This window comes from Dermacentor silvarum, chromosome 4 (assembly GCF_013339745.2).
Source record: "Dermacentor silvarum isolate Dsil-2018 chromosome 4, BIME_Dsil_1.4, whole genome shotgun sequence".
NCBI classification, from domain to species: domain Eukaryota; kingdom Metazoa; phylum Arthropoda; class Arachnida; order Ixodida; family Ixodidae; genus Dermacentor; species Dermacentor silvarum.
In genome coordinates this window covers 3,221,797-3,232,999 of record NC_051157.2, presented here as the reverse complement: position 1 = coordinate 3,232,999, position 11,203 = coordinate 3,221,797, and positions in this window count along the sequence as shown.

Sequence of the window (11,203 nt, the reverse complement as noted above, 5' to 3'; positions counted from 1 at the left end):
ACCGTTTCCACAGTGATGACCATAATGGGCACGGCTTCGGGCCAACCGGTGAAGCGGGATATCATTGTCAGAATGTACCGGCAGTGGTGAGAGGGAGGAAGCGGTTTAAACAAATCACGATGAACGTGGTCAAAGTGACAGCCAGGTGGGAAGAAAAACTGCACAGGAGTTTTCGTGTGGCAGGTCACTTCGGCGGTCTGGCAAGGAAGGCACGAGCGGGCCCACTGGCGAACATCGGTGTTAATGCTCGGCCAGAGGTACCACTGTGTAACGAGGTGCTGCACTGCTCAGATCCAGGGATGGCAGATGTGAATTGATTGGAAAACCGCATGACGGAACGCTGCCGGAATGAAGGGCCGGGGTGCAGCCGCTGACATTTTGCAGCAGAGTGAGCCAGGCACAAATGGGTGAGGAATGAGCTGCAGATGGAGGGAACGGGGGTGGTCAACCAGTGCTGGCAACTCTGGATCTTATATCTGCGCCTGAGCTAGACATTCTTAGTCCACAGCAGATGTAGAAGTGCCAAGAGAGGTGATGCGTGAAAGTTGAGGGATCTTAGGGTGTCGCAGGAGTACCAACCACCGCGGGTTCGAGCTTCGTGATCCACAGGGCCCCGTGTCAGTCGTTGCCTCCAGCACTGCTGTGCATGAGCCCAGGCTGCAAGGGACTACCAAGCGACACACGCAAGAATACAGTACTGTCCTGAGTTAACGAAAACCATTTATTGTTGATAAATGTCCTCCACGGATCCTGATGATGATATTAAGATCATCATCAGGATCCGTGGAGGACTTAATATTGCCAAATTGGGCATCACAAGAGTGACTGACGCAATAACAACGGCAGCTTGCATTGAGGCGTCCAGGCGAGAGAATGATATAATATGCCCTAACTTGCAACAGAACATAGTTGTGGTCAGCACGCCACTCGAAGAGAATGCAACCAAGTATGCCACCGTCATGAGATATTATCATCAATGACCATACCCATGAGGTTGCCGCATACAGGGCGGCACCGCACGAGACCTGTAAAGACGTTATAAGAAACATCCCGCTCAGCGAGAACAAAGACGGATTCAACCGCAACACCGTTACTGCGCATAATCCTCTGGCCCTGGCAGCCAAACGAATTAAAGAGAGCAATACGGTCATCATTGCTTTCGACGGCTATAAAGTATAAACTACATAAGATACGGCAACGCCCTCATACGCTGCGCGCTATACCGCAAACAGATAGACAACTGCTATGCCTGCGGACGACTGGGACATCAAGCAGATGTCTGCCCATCACCAGATGAGCCCATCTGCAGGGGCTGTGGAACACCAAATCCCATGGAAGCACATAACTGCACCCCCCCCCCCCCCCCCCCCGATGCTCCCTATACGGAGAGGGACATATGACGGCTGGCAAGGAATGCAGGCAACGCTTCCAACTTCCCTACGTTGTTAGAAAACGTAGAATCGAGAAGAGAGCAACGCTGACCTCATATCAAGGAATTCAACAGAGCACATTCAGGCTGAACGAGCAACATTTCCCTGAGCTCACCCAATCTCAACCAAGCAGCGGCAGCGTAGCCCGCGGAAGATCGGGATCAAGAAAAAATCCAAGGATCTTAGAGGAACATCATGCAGCCAATCCAGGGGACCCCGGAGCTGATCCCGAGGACCCAACAAGGACAAGCACGAGACCAGGACTTGGTTCGACGTCTGGGGGCGGACCGATGGACCATACGGCCACGTGGCGGGCAGCCAGGACGGGGGAGCCGGAGCCACCTGGGCCCAGCGACTTCAATCACAACGAGCGACAGAGGTAGGTTCGGTCGCACCACCACAGCATAACAACAATTCTGACACAATCAAAAGACTAGAGCACGACAACCTAGAACTCAGGAAATTAATCGTTAGCCTCATGGATGAAATTAAACAACTTTGTGCTTCCCTTGCCACACCAGCCAAGAAAACAACTCAGAAATTGAAACAATCGACATACCGGTAGTCGAACAAGCGTCAAACCCAGCTAAAAGGAAAGCGAGCTCGGCTACACAGCACATCAAGGCAGCCAAAGCGAGAGCAGATAATACAGATATCTTAGACAAATTAGTTCAAAGCTTCACTGCACTCATGGCAGGGCAGAATAAATTAATAGAGCAAATGAAACACATCCGCGGAACAGTCGCTGACCTAGACCAAAGGGTGTGCTCCATGGGAACGAACGCGCAACCAATAGAAATCAGGGATTATCAGAATACTGTGGTACCAAACAGATCGCCCACAGACCCTCTACGTCAGGTTCAACCTTTGGCACCTGACGACACAAACATTCAACAACATGGCCAATCACACTGAAGCTTTTAGAATCTGGCAATGGAACTGTAGGGGATATGCTCGCAAAGAAGCCTTCTTACAACAATATATTCGCGCCACAGCTGATGCACCACATGTAATTCTCCTACAGGAATTCGCCATTTGGGTAAAGCTTACAACAGACAACGCTAGAGGCATAATTTTATGCAGATATAGAAACATGACTTCCTGCAGCGATATGATAGCTGATTGGCCAGTGTACTCCAACAAAGAATATAGACCTCTAGTTCGGTTGATGTGGGAAAGAGTCACTTAGAGGAGCTAACGATTGACTTGTGGCCTTTGTGGGACTTTTGACTTCGGACATGGTGGCTTATAGACTTGGCTATGTTTATGCCAATGATGTGTGTGGTGATAGTATATCGCGCACTTAGCGGCAGTTTTTGTTAAAAACTTCTTAAAAGGGGGTTTATGTGATATGTAAAGTATATCACATTTTTGCTGTATTTTCTTTAATGAATGGCTTGTTGTGGTAACGAACGGCTGGTAACGAATGAGCGCCACCACGCTCTTAGCGACGTGACCAAGGGGTTCTCAGCCTCGCTCGCTCCCAAGTGGCTTGCTCCGTACCGAGTAGAGAAAGTGTGGTCTCCGTTTGCATACTTGCTGAAGGATCCCCCTTCGGGAAAACTCAGCCGTGCCCATATTGCCGACCTGAAGGCCTTTGCGTCACAGTCCGACGAGCTCGCGCCAGCGCCCAGTGGCATTACGCGCAAGCAACAGTGCACACCTGGGGCAACGGACTGCATTCGGACCACGCACCGGTAAAATCTGAGGAAGCGGTCACCTGTGTGATTTTGCGCAGGATGACAGACTTTTCCCCAACCGAAGGCCCTCAGTAAAATGCGTAGCCTCAGTGGGCTAGCGTCTTTATGGCCAGTGCACGAAAAGCAGCTGCTCCGAGCCAAGCTTATTGCAAGTGTTCTTTATGTAGCGTTTTAACAGTGTGCATTTTGTTTATTTATTTTTTTTTTAGAGTACGCATGCTGAGTGTAATTATGTATTTTTATTTGAAAGTGTGTTTAATTTTCGTGTCTACAGCCTTATATTTTGATTCATTACCGTGTTTTTTTTTTCTTGTTTTTTTCTTGTACGTAGACATAGAAGATTTTTATTTTTCTTGTTCTTTTCTTTTTCCTTTTTTTTTCTTTGCCAAGAAGGGGGTTATTGATTTGCGTGGTTGTCAGGCGCGGGGGGGGGGGGGGGGACAATGGTCCCATTGACTCGTCGGTGTGAGGGGGGCGAAGGACGCTTTGCACCTTCTATGGCGCGGCGCATTGTGGATGGCAATGAGCATTGCGGTGTTTGGGAGTGTTGCGCAACCGTGGAGAAAACCGCAAGGAGTGTGTGTGTGCGTGCATGTGTGTGTGTGCGTGCGTTCGTGCGTGGTGCCTGGCGCTCTTCGAAGCAACCAGAAGTCGCACCAACTGCTGTATCGGATCGTCGTGGATACTGAAGGTGGACGGGGTCACTGACCCTCTTGACGTCAGACCGAGAGCCCAGCTCTCTGCAGTCGCCGCCGCCGTACAAACGCCTTGCTGCCACAGTTGTGGCTGCCCCTTTCATCTTGGCTCCGGCGGCGTGGCCAGCTGTCCCGGCAGTGTCCTGCTCCCATCCGGCTGGAGTTCGGGACCGCCACCACCACTAAAGCAACAATTTGATCTACCAACGGTGAGCCCATTCCTGCTATCAAGACTGCCCTCGAAACTCCTACATCTTCGGCCACCGCCCCAAGCCACCGAACTTTACGTGCCGTGTCCCCTTCGCACCTTGGACACTGTCCCGCCCCACCGGCCGACTATTGTTGTTAATATTTCTTTCCCCTCTCGTGGCATTTTTTTTATTATAGAGCGTAGAATTTTTATTTATCTTTTTATTTTTCACAATTTTTGTATCTAGTTTTTATATTATAGTGCATGAAAGTGTTTTTATGTCAGAACGCGGTTTTAAGAGTACTTGCTGGGCTGAGGTTAGCATTCAGCTTGTGCAGGAAAGACTCAATTGTCTTTGGTGCATAAGCCCTTACCAGCTGTTTCGCCAGGCTGGTAGGGGGGCATTTAAGGAGAGGAGGATGTGAGGATTGAGGGAGGCGCCGGCGCCATTGCACAGGTTTCACCTGTTCTGCCGTCCCTCGCCTTTCCCCGTCCGCTCCCAACCGGTTCTAGCGGTGGCGCTCCACTCGCGGTGAGGGCGGGGCGCTGACGTCACGGCGCGGCCGCGTTTCGGCTGCTAGCGGCGAAGCGTGGGTCTCGTACCACGCCGAGCCGCACTTGCCGAAAGCCCAAATCAAAGGAGATTGCTCAAGCTCTCGCGAGTTGACCCATTGGTTATCGCCAGAGCAAGTAGCATAGCCGCCGGGACTATTCCTAGTGGCGTGACCCAGCTTGAGCCTGTGCTCTCGCAGGGATGTGCTATAGGCGCCTGTTTCTGTGTTTTCGCCCTTGGTGCGGGACCCCTTTGGTTCCCCGCCGCGCGGGCGTTTGTGCAGTGCTGGTGCTGACGGATTCAATAAACGGTTTCCGTCTACTAAGGGCTTTACTGTGTTTTTGCGTGCGTCGCCTGGTAGCCCCTCGCAGCCTTTGAGCTTGCGAGCGAGCAGTGCTGGGTGTGACGGCTGACGCGGCCCTGTGGCTCGCTAAGCTCGAACCCGCAGTGGTTGGTCTCCTGTGAGACACCAAGAACCCACACCTTGTCCGTCTGATTCACAATGTTGCTGACTTTACGCCACGTAAGACTCTGTTGAATTTGCGCGCGGGTTGAAAGCCCCTTCTTCGCTGCCAGGTGCCAACCCATGGGCCTTTCAAACAGGCCCTGAAGCTTCTCCTTGCATACGTCCCAGCTCGTGATGTTATATTCGTGCGTCTCATACCAGAATTACGCTGTGCCTTGGAGGCAGAATGTAAGATTTGCCTACATTGCCATTGCATTCCACCGATTGTGGTTGCTTACACATTCATACCATGAAATTCAATCTTCCAAACTTCCATTGGTTCCACAGAAGGTCCCAGGATCTTTCGGCTGGGACAGCACGATGAAAGTCGGAGTCTGCTGCTCTAGAAGTGGGCGTGGCGCGTCGGTCATCAGAGAGTCATGACCCTCAGCCATTGTGTCAGGATTTACGCAGTGTCCTCTGCTCCAAGTTTCGATACTCTGCACCTCTACCAAAACTGTTGCGAGGTGGAAACAAGCCCAAGCGCTGTTTATGAGTGCAGGCATGAACACAGATACCTTAGTCGACACCTTAAAACTTGACTGTAGTGTTGTGTTTCGTTAGATTCAATCCATGGTGGCACCACTGAAGTGGTTCCAGGCATTTTGAATATATATCATGTCAATAAACAGCGCCGGGCACTTCGTTCGTTGCCGGCCCAGCCAAAGGTCGCATCGTTCCTCTTGTCTCGATATGGTGTCAGAAGTGGGGTCTGCTTCAAATTGACGACGATATCTCAGGACGACAACACCAAGGACAGCGAGACACTTGCGCCTTCTGGCAAGGCAGTCATGGTAGTCGCCCTGTCCCGTGCGCCGAGCAACCTCCACCAAATGCAGCAAGAAGGGACACTTCACAGCAGTGTGCCGTGCTGGCAAGAAGATTTCCCTTGTAGAATTAAGTGCAGTCGGTTCGAGCAGCGGAGCCCAGGCCAAGTTTGTCGACGTAAAAGTTGAAAGAATGCCTCTGTGCTTTAAAGTTGACAGTGGCGCAGAGGTCGAAGTGGTCCTCAGTACATTTTCTGAGATTCTACCACATCTCGAGGCGCCAAAAGGGGAGCTCGCGGGACCAGCGGGGCAACCATTGGACGTGCTAGAAACATTTGTCGCCACTCTGCAATGAAAGGAAAAGCTGGCGAAGCAGTCGCTGTACGTAATTCGGTCACAGATCGTGCCACTTCTGGGGTTTCCTGGCATCCAAGAGCTGGGTGTGGTCAAGTTCGTGGATCCTGTGGTCCAGACCGAAAACAACCAGGCGACATCAGACCAGCTGTTTTGTGGTTTAGGCGAGCTACAGGAAGCGTACACTATACGCTTAAAACCAGATGCAGACCCCTACTCACTGTTAGTCCCAAGACGGGTGCCCATTCCGTTAGACGGTGCCGTCAAGGCAGAGCTCGACAGGCTCGAAGAGGAGGGCGTGATCAGGCGCGTGATAAAGCCTACACCGTGGTGCACCGGTATGGTCACTGTACCAAAGACGTCAGGTTCATACCACATCTGTGTCGACCATACCAAGCTGAACCATGTAGTGTTCCGAGAGCGCCAGATCTTGCCCACCGTAGTTCATGTTTTCGGACTTCTCAGTAATGCGCAAGTGTTCTCGAACCTCAACGCAACATCCAGCTTTCATCAAGTAAAACTGGCAGAAGAATCTCAAGAATTAACGACATTCATCACGCCGTTTGAACGTTATTTTTACTGTCGGCTGCCATTTGGGATAATGTCTGCCCTGAAATACTTTGTGGGGATGCGCGACTCTCACACGTCCCCTGATGTTGTTTTCCCGGCGTGGCTAACGGCGGCGGTCGGTGTGGTTGCGGCGCATTGCGAGAGATGGCGCGAGTGTCGCGATGCTAGCGCCACCGAACGGCGGGTTGACTTGGGCGCAAAAGGTCGAAGGCGCTTCCTCTTTGGGTTGGGATCAATGAGCAACGCGGACGTCCCGCGCGTGCGCCGATCCACGCTTCGCGAGACGTCTCGCGTGGCTCGGAGCAGGGAACCGGTATGGACGAACGCGCCACCGTTCGCGTGACCGTACATGTGAACGACTAGGGGATGGTGTCATTGCATGGGGCGAACGTATTCGCTCGCTATCGGGTCGCGGTAAGTCGGACTTACTTGATTTGTCGCGCGCCCATGTGAATGTTCTGTTAGTTGTAATTCGGCTAGTGTGTATTAGTGTATGAAAGGTGCAATAAATGCCCTTTTGATTGTTTGCACTACTGTGCTCTCGTTCCTTTGTCCCAAGAGCATCTGAGACCCCGACATCTGGCTGCAAAACATGGAGCTCTTGGGGCATCGGACGATAATTTTAACACTTTTGCTCGGTTCGAGATGTTTCAACCGAAGCGTAGTCCTAGCGTGGATTTTGATCGCTAGTGTCGGCGGTGTGCTTTCTTGAGTGAGGCGACGGTTGCTGTAGCGTGTTTGAACTTTTCAACATGCTAATCCTTTTCGCGAGTGTTTTGAAGTACACTCGTCGGTACAAGAGCCACGGGGTCTGCATCCTGGGAAAGCGAGGCCTAGCGCCCGCGGAGCATTGGCAAGCCTGAAGCGAGTGAGTACGGAAGCCTCGTGGGTGGTCCAAATTTCATATGTAAATAGCTTCTTCTATATCTTTAACTTCGGAAGTCGCGGCTCAGGGAGCCGGGTGGCCGCGGGCCACGGGTGCCGCTACGGGCTGACTGGTATTGCGGCCTGGCACCAGGCGCTCCGACACCGTCTGGGACGGTGGGCGCCGTCAACTCGGATGCTGTGTGCACCGAGCGGGGTAGGACCACCTCACAGAGCTAACGTCTCCTCGCGGCTGCCTGTTGTGCCCATTTTGGGTGATGTTTTTTTTTTTTTTTTGGATGCCGGTTGTTTTCAAAGTAGCAACGCATTAGGCCTAAGGCTTAACAAAGCCGCCTGTCGCACGTTGAGGGACACAACCTGGTGGACCGTGGTGTTGAGGTGTCGCACATTGCTTACCTCATTAGTTCGCCTCGCACGAATTGAAATTACTCGTTCGACTTAAGAAAGCAAGCTTTGTTCACGTGAACTTAGCATCTGAAATGCCGTCCGAAATTTCGCTAGCCGAATTGAACATCGTACCACGTGGGCGATGCGTATGCCGAATTCCTCTACCTTGCACTACTTTAGTGTTTGTCGAGTGCGTTGAGTGTACGCAGCGTGAGCGGAGTCACCCCTGGTTTGCTGTCACCTGCACATCGTCAGCGCTGCTGCCCCGGACTACAATCCAGCTACCCCAGGCGATGCAGATGCCTGTGGCCAGTTCGGCGCAGCAATTTCGGCGGCCGCCTGTGTCCGGCTCGCTACCCTCGGCGGCTGGGAAAATAGCCGGCAGTCACCAATGGCTACAGCGGCTCTCGCCGGCAGGGCGCGTCGGCGCGAGCGACGCTTCCTCGGGCCGACTTCTGCGTCGCCGTTTCCGGAGTCCTGTGCTGGAGTCGTGCCATCGAATCTACAGAGCTGGTGCTGTGACCAACGGAAGCCAGCGGTGAACCCCAGAGACAATGTCGGCTCGCATGTTGTGGATAACGCGTGGACATTTCATCGGCGCGGCCACTGTCGCATGTACTAACTCTTGTTCGCGACGCGCGCGTTTTTAGACCTTGTGACATGCTTCGCGTTGGAGTATGTGTAATGATTTAAGGTTGGGGGATGTGGGGATGCGCGACTCTCTCACGTCCCCTGATGTTGTTTTCCCGGCGTGGCTAACGGCGGCGGTCGGTGTGGTTGCGGCGCATTGTGAGAGATGGCGCGAGTGTCGCGATGCTAGCGCCACCGAACGGCGGGGTGACTTGGACGCAAAAGGTCGAAGGCGCTTCCTCTTTGGGTTGGGATCGGTGAGCGACGCGGACGTCCCGCGCGTGCGCCGATCCACGCTTCGCGAGACGTCTCGCGTGGCTCGGAGCGGGGCACCAGTATGGACGAACGCGACACCGTTCGCATGACCGTACACGTGAACGACTAGGGGATGGTGTCATTGCATGGGGCGAACGTATTCGCTCGCTATCGGGTCGCGGTGAGTCGGACTTACTTGATTTGTCGCGCGCCCATGTGAATGTTCTATTGGTTGTAATTCGGCTAGTGTGTATTAGTGTATGAAAGGTGCAATAAATGCCCTTTTGATTGTTTGCACTACTGTGTTGTCATTCCTTTGTCCCAAGAGCATGTGAGACCCCGAAAACTTCCAGCGCCAAATGAGCTACATTCTTGAAGGCCAAGACGGTGTCGAGAATATTATCGACGACATTTTGGTTTTTGTCTGAGACCGGGCAGAGCATGACTGCCGGCTTCAAGCAGTGCTGGGTCGTCTTAGGAACGCTGGGCTGACCCTCAATAAGTCTAAATGCAAATTCTGTATTACAACCGAGACAACACTCGACGTCCTCAAGTGGTACAAACATCCTCGCAGTTTTTACGACGCCCTCGGTAAGTCCTCAGGACGACATTCACGGGTTCAACCTGAAAAAATCTTCTGCAGGACCTTTTAAGGATGTCTGATTGTCCAAAAAACGTCCACTACAAGACCTTTTGAGGACATTTAGTTTTATGTTAGAAGAGACCCTGAAATTCGACATTCTTATGATTATTTCGGTTGATGAATGAAAAATTAGGGGCTTTACTTCATGTGAGGTCGTTATTACGCCATCGAGTTCGATTTTGATATATTTTTTTTTTATGTGGAGTTAAACTCTGATCAACTGGTCTTGATGCCTTACCATATCGTTTGATTGAACCATTTTTTGTAACTTGTATTGTTTTGAGTACCCGCGAGCGATAACAGTTGTGGTTGGCAATGGAAGAGTGAACAAGCAAGGTATCCCACGATGTCAGCGACCAAGCCACCCCCTTTACTTTCCTTGGCACATTGGCACTTTTGATTTGAAAAGTCCCCCGCTATTACTCCATAGAAGCACATGTATTTCAGACTTCTACGTAACGAAGTGACAGCGGGAGACCCCCTTGAAATAACGAATTTTCTCCGTCGACAACTTAGATATTTCGGCCCAAATTTTGTCATTTTTGCGCGAGCACCAACTAGAAGCAAGTTCTCCTCCGTGACGGAAAGCGAAGCAGTGGTGTCGCACTTGGCGCGCTGGAATTCACGGCGACTGCGAGTTGAGAGCGAGCGCACGTGCGCGTGCTTACGAGCGTACGCGAGGCAGGCGTGCATCCCTCGACTCCGCTATCTTGCCACCGTGGGCGTGACCTTTCCCCCTCCCTTCACTCAAACCTGATCCTGCCGCTTGCAGCAGCTGGCCTAGCCCGCCAAGCCGGCACTCTCCCTTTCCGATTGATGTTGCTGAAGAAAAAAAAAACAGTTTTTTTTTTTTTTCAACGTGCTGGCAGCACCACTCTTTGGTAACTGCGCAAGTCTCTGCGCTTCACTTCACTAACCTAACACGAGGTGACATTATAGGGCCATTTATAGTCCGACGTAACGCGCGCGCGCGCGCTACATCACGTTAGCAAAAACGACCCCCTCTATAGTCGAGCGCACCGGCGGCTTCTGACGCGCCCTGACGGGCCCGGCGCCGAATTGGCTCCTCACCCATTCGCGTGGTGATCGTGCCGACCCACAATGCCATTTCGCGCGAACAAATCAAGGCACCCACGCCGCTTCACCAATGGTCCCAGACAGCAGTTCAAAGCAGCGCGCAGGCTTGGGATCATTCTGCGCATGCTCTGAAGATAACAGCCAACGGCGTGTGCTACTGGCCGCAAACGACGCAGGCCCGCGCGCCGATAACGGGCCTCTTCGATTATCCGTCCCTGACTGTCCCGGACTGCCCGAAGCAGTGCTTTCAGCCCATGAGCGTTGCGTGTGCAGCTTCTCAGACTGTCCGGGACTTTCAGAGACGGATAATCGAAGAGGCCCATTGTCGGACTATAAACAGGCCTTATACGATGCTACGACGCTATCAGTAAGCAGTAAGAATAGAGTAAATACGATAACCGTTTCTTTTTCGAAATTTTGTGCCGAACCTGCATATAACGAAATCCTCTTAATGACGAAGTTTTTTGGGAATTTGTCAATTTCGTTATATCCAGCTTTAAGGGGGGACGCGGCTTTCGTATCGCGAAAAATGACCAAAAAATCAATTTTTTGAGAAGCATAT